At 35.0% G+C, this 16,664-nt stretch overlaps 1 protein-coding gene across 1 annotated transcript in view; it reads left to right on the top strand.

Annotated features, from left to right (window-relative positions):
- Positions 1-16,664, top strand: part of CDH18 (cadherin 18) — a 328,121-nt gene that overhangs the window by 147,462 nt on the left and 163,995 nt on the right. The gene's annotated exons all lie outside the window — the stretch shown is intronic.

The following is a 16,664-nucleotide window of genomic DNA, read 5'->3' as shown; positions in this document are numbered from 1 at the left end:
TATTTCTGTTTTGTAGATAAGTTCATCTATACCCTTTTTTAGAATCCACATATAAGTGGTATCATATGATATTTGTCTTTCTCTGTCTGACTTACTTCACTCAGTATGACAATCTGTCTATCCATGTTGCTGCAAATGGCATTATTTCATTCTTTTTTTATGGCTGAGTAATATTCCATTGTGTATATTTACTACATCTTCTTTATCCATTAATCTGTTGATGGACATTTAGGTTGCTTCCATGTCTTGGCTATTGTAAATAGTGCTGCAATGAACATTGGGGTGTGTGTATCTTTTCATTTTTATTCGATACATTTCTTCCTCTTTTTGCATATCTTCTCCTATCCTCCAACACAAACTTTGACAAGGGCACAAGTAACTCTTTCATTAAATATAATGGCCTGTATAAGCTCTTAATCTCCTCCCTCTTTCCCAGGTGTGTGCCCTTACTTCTTTATGTCTTCCCCCATTACTCTTGCAGGTTTTGTGACATTGAAATATTCTAGTTCTCTTTAGATGCAGAACATTTTGCTAAAACACAATTTGCTTTTGGGAGATTGATTTGAATCAAATGATTTTTGGAAAATTGACCTTTATCTATTTCTATCTGCCTACAAAACACTTTCTTAAATTTTTTACTTGTGCACAAATTCAACATGTTTAAATATAACAGAAATAATTCTTTAGTCACATGTTCTTCATTGGCTGTTGTCATAGAATTTCATCTATTTTCCCGGAGTGGACATTGGAAGGTATATTTGATTATTCTTTTCCATTTGTCATTTAGGATGGGTCATCTAAACATCATTTATTCCTGAAAACCTGTCATGGATATTCTTTGTTTTAGTTCTGTTAAAGATCATTATTACATTTTCCTTAGCTTTTCTTACTAGGCTAAATAAGTTCAACTTGAATTTAAATACCTTTTTCTGAATCCATCCTGCAGAACAGTACAATGTTCATACTAAATCACTGCTCTGTGTATCACATATTCTGACCAATATCTTATTGCAAGTAATTTAAAATCTAAAGTTCCATACTATCAAGACATTTTTTAAACTCTCACTACCATAATAATAACTCTTTTATGGTATAATCACACTTCTTTCTTAGGTTAAGTTCCTTACTGTTCCCTAATCTAATACCATATTTCCATGTGCAAATGATTTCTATTTTCAGGAGAATCCCTGTTTTTCATGTTAATATCCTGATCCGTTCTCCCTTTCCATTCATAACTTACATATTGCCTGAGCTTCAAAAATTTAAAGATCAAAACAACTTGCTTTTGTTAATGAAGATCTATAATGACTTAAGCAGTAGCATAGAATTTTATTCATGTATGCTATTGCCTAACCAACATAACTGAAAGTTGCTGATAAGAAGAAGCAGTTATTTAATTACCAGGTGTCTTTTAGTTTCCCATCCTACAAAGAATAACGTTGAGCATGTAGCAACTATATGAATATTAATCAATAATTTTAAAGTTAAGTCTTTTTAGGCAATAAAATGTAAATATAATTTGGCTATTTGATGATTCATTCCCCAGTTTATTACTTATGTAGAAAATAATTTTTACTCCAGAAAACAAAATAATGTATCTAATAATTAAAGGTGTCTAGAATTGTTTTCATTTATTTTGAGGTAGTTTATATAATTTTATAATGTATTATTTCATCCTTCATAAAATGACATTCATAGTATTGATACCATAATAAAATAATTTTATATATATTCTTTCTACAACATTCCAGATAAGTGATAATATAGGTCTAAGGTTTTCTTCTTCTTCTTTTTTAATGTTTGTCTTTATAAATATGTCAAGAAAGCTTTTATGGAAATATTCTACCAATTATTATCATGGTTGTTGTCTAACCTGTGGAAATCTTCTTGTCTATATTTCCTTAAGCCATTCAGTCTTTCTTTCAAACATATTTATGAATACTCAACTCTATGTCATTCATTCTTCTACATATGGATATACAGAAAAAAATAAAACTGATATGATTCTTGCCCTCAAGGAAAATTACAGAAATTCTTCATGCCTTAGTTTCAAGAGCTGTGAAATGGAGGTAATGGTACCAACCTCAGGTTTGTTTTTTGAATTAACTGGTTTAATGCCGTGAAGTGTACAGTACTGTGTCTCACACATAGGATACAGTCAATAAATGCTAGCTTATTTCAATGCAACCTATGCTGCCATCACTCTTTTTGATGGACACATCATAGAGGGGACTCAATTTGAGCATATATTTAAATAAACATTCTAAATATCTTTGCACATGATTTGGGGCTGTTTTTAAAACATGCAGTTGATTTTTTCATCCTTAGTTTTAGAATTTTACATTATTTTTCATCCTTTCAGTTATAATTGGTTTTTCTACCTAGATTGGATTTTGATTTAGTGAACCTGAGTTTCTCTCAATTTGGCATAGTTTGTACATTTGATCAGCTTTCCACCTATGTCAACATATTAATCACAAATACAATAATAACTTACAGAACTGATTAATCATCTGAAGGCCTTCTAAATGCTGCTACAAATTTATCTTGAGTTTCACACTAATTTTGCCATAAGAAAATTGGATCATGGGAGAGAAATTTAGGATATTTTGAGTGTCCCTAAATATTAATTTCTTCAGAACAAATTTTTCTATTTGTTTAAAAGGCTAGTAGAGTGATCGTGTCAAAAACATTATTATAATCAAAGTCACTATTTTTTTTTAAGATTTCAGGATATACTGTAATTAGATTAACAAATCGTGACTTGCTGCTGAATGCATGTTACTTCACAGAGATTAATGCATTTCTTCAAAATTCTTGCACACTGGTTCTTGAATAATTTATTCCATTGTTCGGCATTCATTTTGTGGAATCGATTTCAGGAAATAAACTTGTCAATATGTTAATTAAAAACCTTATAAATTCTAAGTATCTTTTTTTTTCCTCAACAAATCTATGAACTATATGCAAAAGTTAAATACTGGAGTATCTAACTTTTTTTTTTTTTTTAATTTTTAAAGTTTCTATTGTTCAAGGCTAAAGAAAAACTCTCTGAGAAAGAATTCCATTCTGTGACATAGAATTTCAATTCTCAAAACATTTCCTGTGAAATATTAATAGACTCATTGAAAATGAATAAAATGAAGAAATGTTCACTGGTCAAGTAAACTGAGAATTGGAGTTAAATAGGTTTATTCAGTGCAAAAGTTATCAATGTGTTTAGTACATAACAAAGTGAAATAGCCCAGAGGGAGATGGGGTAGCTTCCATTTTCTTATTGATTAAACAATCATCTCATTTTCTTCCCTTTAGAGATTATCACTCAAGCTTGGTGTTCTACCAAATTCACTTGAAAAGTTTTGGCTTAGGAGCATCTTAGCTTAAAACTGCTCCCAAACTCACTCTAGCAGGCTAAGAATTTAATATTTAGGCGTAGAAGGACGCAAAATCAAATGACTCCCTTAATCAATATCCGTGTACTTGAAAGGATTTTATCATTCTTATAATACTTGAAGGTATAGGGGATGATCAAGTTCATATTTGTTTGTAAATGTCAGATATAGCCAACACATATTTTGTATATTATGAAGTATTGAAAAAAATTGTAAATTATAATTTTGCAGGAGGATAGAACCATTTTATTTCCTCGCTAAGGCATTTTCTCCTGATACAATTCTGTCATTATTTGAAAGGTTCCCAAAATGCCCAAATGGCCATTAGCAGTATAAAAAGAAATGTTTTTGAAAGCATTAATTTTGTTAATTTTAAGGCACAGTTGCATTATTGTAATATTTAAATATCTGCAAAACAAAAACTCCTCAAAACTGTGAGATGAGTACTTTAGTGTAATTTCCAGCTTCAGTGTAATTTCCAGAGTTTTATGTGACCTTTTCTCATCAGTGTTAAAACAAAATGGGGAATTAACATAGATACATTCATTCCCCTAATTTTTATACCAATTTCCCCAAGTCCTCTTTGTTCATTCTGCATTTTTTCTAAAATTATACCAGCTAGATAAGCCTACCTACTTATTCTCACGTACATAGTATTTTATTTGCTATGGAAATGAAAACATAGGTGCATTATGCTATAATTTTAAATACAGTGTTTTTTTTCCTGCACACTTTGCATTCATTTCACATACCCTACATGTCATGAGTGAAACAAAAGCTCATAATAAATGCATGGATGGAGAAAAATAGTAGAGATATAATAGTATGTCATTTACAGCTTATCACACTGCCATGAATTGTATAGGAAAGGTGGAATAGATAGAGAATGGAAAAGACATTTTAAGTGTTTTATTAAACAGGATGGGGGACCCCAAGCTTCTAGAACTAAAGCGTGGAGATAATGCACGCTGTGCAATTATGTACTTTTCAGGTGTTAAACTACATATCTATGGCATTGAAGCATAAAGTCACAGCAAGAATTCTTGTATGGCGATATTTACCTCTATTACGCACAGTAAGAAACAGCACACTGGGAGACTAGATGACCCATTTGTTCTTTCTTTTCCTCAAAATATCTATGTGACATTTCATCAGCACCACTGTTCAAATGGGTAGCATATGCTCACTTGAAATAAATGCCAGAATATCAAGATAAATTCCAAAGGCTGAATAGCATCTTGAACATTCCGGGTAAGTGCTTAGATAGATTTTCATGTGTAAAAGAATGACCAGTTTTTAAAAGAACATGCTCCCTTGTATGAGATTTAAAACATTTAAAACATCTGTAAATAAGTTATATGTAAAAAAAAAAAGTCAGTATATATATTTTTAAATGTTAAAAAAAGTCAGTGAAAAAAGTAAGCCAAACTGATGACTGTGTTTTATTAGATCCCACATATTTTCTGTTACCCAATGGGCATGAGAGTCTCAAAAAACATGAATTTGAATTTGAACTGAGACATGCATATTATGAATTATTTTTTTCTCCTGAGTTGAAGTAAATGTAAAAGTTGACTTGTTGTATCATCCACTTTGGGTTTTGGCTTCACACAAACCTGCAGTCTAGTCTCAGATTCTAAAAGGGGGGTGGGGTGGGATGGAGAGTGTCAATCATTAGGTGACCCCTAAACTCAAGAGCTGATAGCAGAGGGTAAATTGAATACTCACTGTGCATGTGAGCTTGAGTGTATGTGGGTCAGGCTCTTAGAAAGATCTTATTTCTCCTTGTAAAATCTTTCTCATCTCCAAAATATGGTATTACATTTGATGAAATCCTTTTCTTCCAAACTCCATTCTACAGGTCATTCTGTGTATTTTATTATGTCTTTATCTTGTTTTGCAAAGTATTTCCAAAAATGTAATTACCAACAGGAGACTTTGCATTTGAACCTCACTTTACTAATTGACTTTTTGAGTCTGTTCTCTCACTAGTTTTGTTGAAAGGGAAATAAGTAAAAAGTAGAAGAAACTTAAATATTATTTTATTTCAAAACTAATATCCCCTGGTCTATGAACTGCTTTTTATAAATGCAACATATTGTATTTCTTTTTTGGTTACCAAGTTGACTAAAGGATGCTATAAGCTATCATTCATATTTTGCCTTTTCTACAAAAGTACATTAAGAAATAAAATTTGTCCCGTTTACCATTGCAACAAAAAGAATAAAATATCTAGGAATAAACCTACCTAAGGAGACAAAAGACCTGTATGCAGAAAATTATAGGACACTGATGAAAGAAATTAAAGATAATACAAATAGATGGAGAGATATACCATGTTCTTGGATTGGAAGAATCAACATTGTGAAAATGACTCTACTACCCAAAGCAATCTACAGATTCAATACAATCCCTATCAAACTTCCACTGGCATTTTTCACAGAACTAGATCAAAAAATTCCACAATTTGTATGGAGACACAAAAGACCCCGAATAGCCAAAGCAATCTTGAGAAAGAAAAATGGGGCTGGAGGAATCAGGCTCCCTGACTTCAGACTATATTACAAAGCTACAGTAATCAAGACAGTTTGGTACTGGCACAAAAACAGAAATATAGATCAATGGAACAGGATAGAAAGCCCAGAGATAAACCCACGCACATATGGTCACCTTATCTTTGATAAAGGAGGCAAGCATATACAGTGGAGAAAAGACAGCCTCTTCAATAAGTGGTGCTGGGAAAATTGGACAGGTACATGTAAAAGTATCAAATTAGAACACTCCCTGACACCATACACAAAAATAAACTCAAAATGGATTAAAGACCTAAGTGTAAGGCCAGACACTATCAAACTCTTAGAGGAAAACATAGGCAGAACACTCTATGACATAAATCACAGCAAGATCCTTTTTGACCCAGCTCATAGAGAAATGGAAATAAAAACACAAATAAACAAATGGGACCTAATGAAACTTAAAAGCTTTTGCACAGCAAGGGAAACCATAAACAAGACCAAAAGACAACCCTCAGAATGGGAGAAAATATTTGCAAACGAATCAACTGACAAAGGATTAATCTCCAAGATTTACAAGCAGCTCATGCAGCTCAATAATAAAAAAGCAAACAACCCAATCCAAAAATGGGCAGAAGACCTAAACAGACATTTCTCCAAAGAAGATATACAGATGGCCAACAGACACATGAAAGAATGCTCAACATCATTAATCATTAGAGAAATGCAAATGAAAACTACAATGAGGTATCACCTCACACCAGTCAGAATGGCCATCATCAAAAAATCTAGAAACTATAAATGCTGGAGAGGGTGTGGAGAAAAGGGAACACTCTTGCACTGTTGGTGGGAATGTAAATTGATACAGCCACTATGGAGAACAGTATGGAGGTTCCTTAAAAAACTACAAATAGAACTACTATACGACCCAGCAATCCCACTACTGGGCATATACCCTGAGAAAACCATAATTCAAAAAGAGTCATGTACCAAAATGTTCATTGCAGCTCTATTTACAATAGCCAGGACATGGAAGCAACCTAAGTGCCCATCATCAGATGAATGGATAAAGAAGATGTGGCACATATATACGATGGAATATTACTCAGCCATAAAAAGAAATGAAATGGAGGTATTTGTAATGAGGTGGATGGAGTTAGAGTCTGTCATACAGAGTGAAGTAAGTCAGAAAGAGAAAAACAAATACAGTATGCTAACACATATATATGGAATCTAAGGGAAAAAAAAAAAGGTCATGAAGAACCTAGTGGCAAGACGGGAATAAAGACACAGACCTACTAGAGAACGGACTTGAGGATATGGGGAGGGGGAGGGGTGAGATGTGACAGGGTGAGAGAGTGGCATGGACATATATACACTACCAAATGTAAAATAGCTAGTGGGAAGCAGCCGCATAGCACAGGGAGATCAGCTCGGTGCTTTGTGACCACCTAGAGGGGTGGGATAGGGAGGGTGGGAGGGAGGGAGATGCAAGAGGGAAGAGATATGGGAACATATGTATATGTATAACTGATTCACTTTGTTATAAAGCAGAAACTAACACACTATTGTAAAGCAATTATACTTCAATAAAGATGTAAAAATAAATAAATAAAATTTGTTCAAGAACCTCATTTCTTTTCTGATCTTAAAATAACTGGTATATAATATGTTTGGGGTATTTAAAAAATTAGAAACTAAAAAGGAAAAGGAAATTTAAAAGATTAGAAAATAAGTGCTGTTCAAATTAAATATATGTGAATGTAATAGTAACTTTTCTTTCAAAGCCTAAAGGATAATCATATAGTCAATATGCTTGTCAGAATTCCTACTGTTTTGTTTTCTGTTTAAATTTTTTTTGCCCTCCCACAGGAAAATAAGTTTGCCTCCTCAATCCCCTCTTTCTTCTCACCATTACTACATTAGTATTAGTTTTCTATGGCTGTTTAACAAATTACAATTAAGAAGCTTGAAACAGTAACACTTATCTCACAGTTTTCCAGGTGGGCTACACTGGGTTGTCTGCTGAGAGTCTCACAACGCTGAAATCACGGTGTCAGCTGACTCGGTTTTTTATCTGTATCCTGAGGCTCTGGGGCTCTGTGAGGGAGCTCCTTCAGGTTGTTGGCAGAATCCAGCTCCAAGCTTTTGTAGAACTGAGATCCCAGTTCTCTTGCTGCTCTGAGGCGGAGGTGGTCACTCGCCTCTCTGAGAGGCTGCTCTGAGGTCCTTCCATTGCAGATGCCCCTCACTCTTCAAATCCAGCAACACAATAGCTCTTTTGTCAAATCTTTCTCAACTTCAAATATAATATGATATCACATATACGTGGAATCTAAAAAAAGGGTATGAATGAACTTATTTACAAAACAGAAGTAGAGTCACAGATGTAGAAAAGAAACTTATGGTTACCAGGGGATAAGGCGAGGGGAGGGATAAATTGGGAGATTGGGACTGACATATACACACTACTATATATAAAATAGATAATTAATAAGGACCTGCTGTATAGCACAGGGAACTCTGCTCAATATCCTGTATATAGAGGAGAATCTATATGGGAAAAAAACCTAAAAAAAAAAAAAAAAGTAGGTATAAGTATATGTATAACTGATTCACTTTGTTGTACACCTGAAACTAACACAACATTGTAAATCAACTATACTCCAATAAAAATTTAATAAATAAATGAATAATCCCCCCTTCCCCCCCACAAAAAAATAACTCTATTTTGACTCCAGCTATCAGTCAGCAAAAACTCTGTCTGCTTTTAAAGGGATCAGGTGATTAGGTTAGGCCCACCTGAACAGTCTTCCTATCAGGTCAAATGCTTAGTAACATTACTTATACCTGAAAAAGCTCTTTACAGTGTAAAATAACATAATCATAGAAATAACACTTGGGAGCAAAGGTCATGTTGACCATCTTAGAAAAGCAGTTATTTTCCAAGTCCAAATTTTCAAGACATTTGTACTTTTTTTTATCTCTGAACTGTTCCTTTCTCCTCTAATCCAAATATGTTTAATTTATTTCAAGAAAAAAATTCCCAAAAGGCGAATTAAATTTATGTGGACTCACACTTTGAGAAAATATGCAGGGACATCAAATGTATTAATTCTTAAAAAACATTTAAAATATTATAGTCATAATTATATGCTCAAGATGTTTTTAAGTAGATAGTCTGGATATTTTTCATTATACCATTTAGAATAAGAAAATATTTTTACACTTCAATTAATAAGTGGTAAAGTAACAGAATCATAAAGTACCATGTATTTTTCCTCCTAAAAAAATCAGTAATTTTCTATTTAATGTCCCACTACAAACTAGGGACATTTTTGATGGTGAAATATACTTTATAAAGTTGAAATGCATTAAACTGAATTCCATAAATATAGAATTCTAATAATTTGGAGAGCATATATGAATTGCTTAAAATTTAAAGCAAATTTACAGAATTTTCAAGCAGTTCAGAGTTCAGGAGCAGTTATTTTTCTGTATGAAAGAAAAGATTAGTACACTGATTATATATAATTTCAACTTACTTATTAAAGGAATTCTCCCAACATTATTTATCAATATTTATTTAATTATTTTCTGTACTTTGGCCAAAATAAATACAGATTATAATCCACATCATGTGTCATCAGGGAAATGCAAATTGAAACAGTGAGCTACCACTGCACACTAGTAGGGTGGACACAATCTAGAACACTGGCAATAGCAAATTCTGGTAAGGATGTGGGGCAGCAGGATCCATCTTTCATTGATGGTGGCAATGAAAACTGGTACAGCTGTATTGGAAAGCAGTTTGACAGTTTCTTCCAAAACTAAACATCCTCTTACCATCAAATCCAGCCATTGTACTCCTTGGTATTTACCCAGAGTTGAAAATTTATGTCTATACAAAAATCTGAACTTGGATGTTTATAGCAGCTTTATTCATAATTGCCAAACCTTGGAAGCAACCAAGATGTCTTTCAGTAGGTGAATGGGTAAACTGTGGTATATCCAGACAATGGAATCTTATTCAGTGCTAACAAGAAATGAGCTATCAATTCATGAAAAGACATGAAGGACACTAAAATGCGTATTACTAAGTGAAAAATGTGAATCTGAGAAAGCTACATAGGATGTGATTCCAACTATATGACTTCCTGGAAAAGGCAAACTGTGGATGTAGAAAAAAATCAGGGGTTTGGAGTGGGGAGATGGAGAATAGGTGAAGCACAAAAGATTTTTAGGGCAGTGAAACTATTTTGTTTATACTAATATGGTGGATACATGTCATTATACATTTGTCCAAACTCACAGAATGTAAAATACCAAGAGTGAACCCTAATGTAAAATATGGAATTTGATAGTAATGTGTCAATGTAGGTTCACCAATTGTAACAAATATACCATGCTGTTGGGAGATGTTGACAGTGGGAGAGGTATGCATGAGTAGGGACAGGGGTATATGGGAAATCTTGGTACCTTCCACTCAATTTTGCTGTGAAACTAAAAGAACTCTAAAAAATAGTCCTCTAAAAAATAATACAATACAATAAAATATATGGTGAATTTGGATGTTGTGAAAACTTTATTTTTCATAACTTAAACAGTCTGAAACAAAAAATCTGAGTAATATTGGGTTGACCAAAAAGTTTGTTCATTTTTTTTCTGTAAGATGGCTCTAGTAGTACTTAGTTGTCTTTAACTTCATTTGAAACAATTTTGTTAGACTGTATTGTGACAGCTGTCATATCAGCGTGCATTTAAAAAAGAAAACTTAGCAAATTTGGTGAATTTTTGTGTAGCCATTTTAATACTGAAGATGGAAGAAAAAAAGCAATACTTTCAGCATTTATGCTTTATTATTTCAAGAAAGGTAAACACACAACTGAAGCGCAAAAAAAAAGATTTGTGCAGTGTATGGAGAAGGTGCTGTGACTGAACGTGTCAAAAGTGGTTTGGGAATTTTCTTGCTGGAGATTTCTTGCTGGACGATGCTCCATTGTCTGGTAGACCAGTTGAAGTTGATAGCGATCAAATCGAGACATTAACTGAGAAAAATCAACATTATACCACACAGGAGATAGCCGACATACTCAAAATATCCAAATCAAGCGCTGAAAATCATTTGCACTGATTTGGTCATGTTCATCACTTTGATGTTTGGGTTCCACCTAGGTTAAGCAAAAAAACCTTCTTGACCATATTTCCGCATGCGATTCTCAACTTAAACATAATGAAAATGTTCCATTTTTAAACCAAATTGTGACGGGTGATGAAAAGTGGATACTGTACAATAAGGTGGAACGGAAGAGATCCTGGGGCAAATGAAATGTACCACCACCAAACACACCAAAGGCCCGGTCTTCACCCAGAGAAGGTGATGTTGTGTATACAGTGGGATTGGAAGGGAGTCCTCTATTATGAGCTTCTTCCAGAAAACCAAACGATGAATCCAACAAGTACTGCTCCCAATTAGACCAACTGAAAGCAGCACTCAGTGAAAAGTGTCCGGAATTAGTCAACAGAAAACATATAATCTTCCATCAGGTTAACGCAAAACTGTATGTTTCTTTGATGACCACGCAAAAACTGCTACAGCTTGGCTGGGAAGTTCTGATTCATCTGCCATATTCACCAGACACTGCAACTTCAGATTTCCACTTATTTCGGTCTTTACAAAAATTTTCTTAATGGAAAAAATTTCAATTCCCTGGAAGACTGTAAAAGGCACCCGGAACAGTTCTTTGCTCAAAAAGATAAAAAGTTTTGGGAAGATGGAATTATGAAGTTGCCTGAAAAATGTCAGAAGGTAGTGGAACAAAAGTGTGAATACGTTGTTCAATAAAGTTCTTGGTGAAAATGAAAAATGTGTCTTTTATTTTCACTTAAAAGCTGAAGGAACTTTTGTCCAACTCAATATATGGCTCAATATGAAGTAATAAAACTACATTCCATTTTAATTTTATTTTATTGTGATATAATTTACATAAAGTAGAATTCTTTTATTTTTTGATGAACATTTCTAAAAGTTTTGACAATACATGTAGTCATGTAGCTGCTAACAATCAACATATAGAATAGTATCATCGTCCCTCAAAATTCCCACCTGTCTCTGAATAGTTAATCACTGTTTAATTGCCAGCTCCTATAAGCCACTGAAATGTGACCCATTCCTATAGTTTTGTGGGGGTTTTCCCCCAGGATGTCATATAATTGAAATTATACAGTATGTAGTATTATGTCTGTATTCTTTTGATTAACATAAGGCATTCGAGAATTATCCATAGTAGATGTATCAATAATTCTTTTTCTTTTTATCTCTGAGTTGTATTCCACCATAAGGATAGACAATAGTTATTTGATTGATTTACTATTTCAAGAATAATTGGGGTTTTGTCAGTTATTAATAAAACTACTATAATCATTCATGTACAGGTTTTTGCATGAATATAAGTTTTTATTTACCTTGAGTAAGTACCTAGTAGTGGGATTGCGAAATTGTATAGTAGGTATATGTTTAATTTTATAAGAAGCTACAACTGGTCTTCCAAAGAGGCTGCAATATTTTACCTCTCAATAATCAGTTAAATTTCAGTTGTTTATACCTTTGGAAGCAATTGGTATTACCATCTTTAAAAGTAATTTAATTTTAGCCATTCTAATAGATAATGATATTCCATCATGGTTTGAATTATCATTTTCTTTTTTTTTTTAAATTAATTAATTAATTTATTTATTTATTTTTGGCTGTGTTGGGTCTTCGTTTCTGTGCGAGGGCTTTCTCCAGTTGCGTCGAGCGGGGGCCACTCTTCATCACGGTGCGCAAGCCTCTCACTGTCATGGCCTCTCGTTGCGGAGCACGGCTCCAGACGCGCAGGCTCAGTAGTTGTGGCTCATGGGCCTAGTTGCTCCGCGGCATGTGGGATCTTCCCAGACCAGGGCTCAAACCCATGTGCCCTGCATTAGCAGGCAGATTCTCAACCACTGCGCCACCAGGGAAGCCCCCCCCATCAGTATTTTACTGTGATAGGTAAGAAATGCTCATAATGAGGCAAACATTTGTCTTATTTTATTTACATTTTAAAACAACTTATAAAAACTGAACGATAGATTAATAAATATGCTACTAGAATTCTTCTGAAAGTATGACATGAAATCACTTAGAAAATGAAAACGAGTGTTTAATCTCTATCCACATTGCTTTCAGGTGTACAACATAATAATTCAATATTTGTATATATTGCAAAATGATCACCACGATAAGTCTAGTTAATGTTTTGAATTCTATTATAGTGATTAAACAATATTTTAAATAAGACAGACAATAAGAATAAGAGTGACTCCCTCTTGCGAGAGCACCAGAATCACAACTGGCTGCTGGACAATCATTGACAGGAAGACCCTGGACTTCACCAAGGAGGATACCCCACGTCCAAGGACAGAGGAGAAGCCACAGTGAGACGGTAGGAGGGGTGCAATCAGAGTAAAATCAAATCCCATAACTGCTGGGTGGGTGACTCACAGACTGGCGAACACTTATACCACAGAAGTCCACCCGCTGGAGTGAAGGTTCTGAGCCCCACGTCAGGCTTCCCAACCTGGGGGTCCGGCAACGGGAGGAGGAATTCCTAGAGAATCAGACTTTGAAGCCTAGTGGGAATTGATTGCAGGACTTTGACAGGACTGGGGGAAACAGAGACCCCACTCTTGGAGGGCACACACAAAGTAGTGTGCGCATCGGGACCCAGGGGAAGGAGCAGTGACCCCATAGGAGACTGAACCAGACCTACCTGCTGGTGTTGGAGGGTCTCCTGCAGAGGCGGGGGGTGGCTCTGTTTCACTGTGGGGACAAGGACACTGGCAGCAGAGATTCTGGGAAGTGCTCCTTGGTGTGAGCCCTTCCAGAATCTGCCATTAACCCCACCAAAGAGCCCAGGTAGGCTCCAGTATTGGGTTGCCTCAGGCAAAACAACCAACAGGGAGGGAACCCAGCCCCACCCATCAACAGTCAAGTGGATTAAAGTTTTACTGAGCTCTGACCGCCACAGCAACAGTCAGCTCTACCCACCACCAGAGCCTCCCATCAAGCTTCTTAGATAGCCTCAACCACCAGAGGGCAGACAGCAGAAGCAAGAAAAACTACAATCCTGCAGCCTGTGGACCGAAAACCACAGTTACAGAAAGATAGAGAAGATGAAAAGGCAGAGGGCTATGTACCAGATGAAGGAACAAGAAAAAACCCCAGAAAAACAACAATGAAGTGGAGATAGGCAACCTTCCAGAAAAAGAATTCAGAATAATGATAGTGAAGATGATCCAGGACCTCGGAAAAAGAATGGAGGCAAAGATTGAGAAGATGCAAGAAATGATTAACAAAGACCTAGAAGAATTAAAGAACAAACAAACAGAGATGACCAATACAATAACTGAAATGAAAACTACACTAGAAGGAATCAATAGCAGAATAACTGAGGCAGAAGAACGGATAAGTGACCTGGAAGACAGAATGGTGGAATTCACTGCTGCGGAACAGACTAAAGAAAAAAGAATGAAAAGAAATGAAGACAGCCTAAGAGACCTCTGGGACAACATTCAATGCAACAACATTCGCATTATAGGGGTCCCAGAAGGAGAAGAGAGAGAGAAAGGACCAGAGAAAATATTTGAAGAGATTATAGTCGAAAACTTCCCTAACGTGGGAAAGGAAATAGCCACCCAAGTCCAGGAAGCGCAGAGACACATAGTAATCAAAGTGGCAAAAATTAAAGACAAAGAAAAATTATTGAAAGCAGCAAGGGAAAAACGACAAATAACATACAAGGGAACTCCCATAAGGTTAACAGCTGATTTCTCAGCAGAAACTCTGCAAGCCAGAAGGGAGTGGCATGATATACTTAAAGTGATGAAAGGGAAGAACATAAAACCAAGATTACTCTACCCGGCAAGGATCTCATTTAGATTTGATGGAGAAATCAAAAGCTTTACAGACAAGCAAAAGCTATGAGAATTCAGCACCACCAAACCAGTCTACAACAAATGCTAAAGGAACTTCTCTAAGTGGGAAACACAAGAGAAGAAAAGGACCTACAAAAACAAACCCAAAACAATTAAGAAAATGGTCATAGGAACATACATATCGATAATTGCCTTAAACATGAATGGATTAAATGCCCCAACCAAAAGACATAGACTGGCTGAATGGATACAAAAACAAGACCCATATATATGCTGTCTACAAGAGACCCACTTTAGACCTAGGGACACATACAGACTGAAAGTGAGGGGATGGAAAAAGATATTCCATGCAAATGGAAATCAAAAGAAAGCTGGAGTAGCTATACTCATATCAGATAAAATAGACTTTAAAATAAAGAATGTTACAAGAGACAAGGAAGGACACTACATAATGATCCAGGGATCAATCCAAGAAGAAGATATAACAATTATAAATATATATGCACCCAACATAGGGGCACCTCAATACATAAGGCAACTGCTAACAGCTATAAAAGAGGAAATCGACAGTAACACAATCATAGTGGGGGACTTTAACACCTCACTTACACCAATGGACAGATCATCCAAAATGAAAATAAATAAGGAAACAGAAGCTTTAAATGACACAATAGACCAGATAGATCTAATTGATATATATAGGACATTCCATCCAAAAACAGCAGATTACACGTTCTTCTCAAGTGCGCACGGAACATTCTCCAGGATAGATCACATCTTGGGTCACAAATCAAGCCTCAGTAAATTTAAGAAAATTGAAATCATATCAAGCATCTTTTCTGACCACAACGCTATGAGATTAGAAATGAATTACAGGGCAAAAAACGTAAAAAAGACAAACACATGGAGGCTAAACAATATGTTACTAAATAACCAAGAGATCACTGAAATAATCAAAGAGGAAATCAAAAAATACCTAGAGACAAATGACAGTGAAAACACGACGACCCAAAACCTATGGGATGCAGCAAAAGCAGTTCTAAGAGGGAAGTTTATAGCTATACAAGCCTACCTAAAGAAACAAGAAAAATCTCAAGTAAACAATCTAACCTTACACCTAAAGAAACTAGAGAAAGAAGAACAAACAAAACCCAAAGTTAGCAGAAGGAAAGAAATCATAAAGATCAGAGCAGAACTAAATGAAATAGAAACAAAGAAAACAATAGCAAAGATCAATAAAACTAAAAGTTGGTTCTTTGAGAAGTTAAACAAAATTGATAAGCCATTAGCCAGACTCATCAAGAAAAAGAGGGAGAGGACTCAAATCAATAAAATCAGAAATGAAAAAGGCGAAGTTACAACAGACACCGCAGAAATACAGAGCATCCTAAGAGACTACTACAAGCAACTTTATGCCAATAAAATGGACAACCTGGAAGAAATGGACAAATTTTTAGAAAGGTATAACCTTCCAAGACTGAACCAGGAAGAAACAGAAAATATGAACAGACCAATCACAAGTAATGAAATTGAAACTGTGATTAAAAATCTTCCAACAAACAAAAGTCCAGGACCAGATGGCTTCACAGGTGAATTCTATCAAACATTTAGAGAAGAGCTAACACCTATCCTTCTCAAACTCTTCCAAAAAATTGCAGAGGAAGGAACACTCCCAAACTCATTCTATGAGGCCACCATCACCCTGATACCCAAACCAGACAAAGACACTACAAAAAAAGAAAATTACAGACCAATATCACTGATGAATATAGATGCAAAAATTCTCAACAAAATACTAGCAAAC

The sequence above is a fragment of the Balaenoptera ricei genome, chromosome 3 (genome assembly GCF_028023285.1).
Source record: "Balaenoptera ricei isolate mBalRic1 chromosome 3, mBalRic1.hap2, whole genome shotgun sequence".
NCBI classification, from domain to species: Eukaryota; Metazoa; Chordata; class Mammalia; order Artiodactyla; family Balaenopteridae; genus Balaenoptera; species Balaenoptera ricei.
Note: the sequence above shows the minus strand (reverse complement) of the source record. Positions and strands in the feature narration are given on the sequence as shown.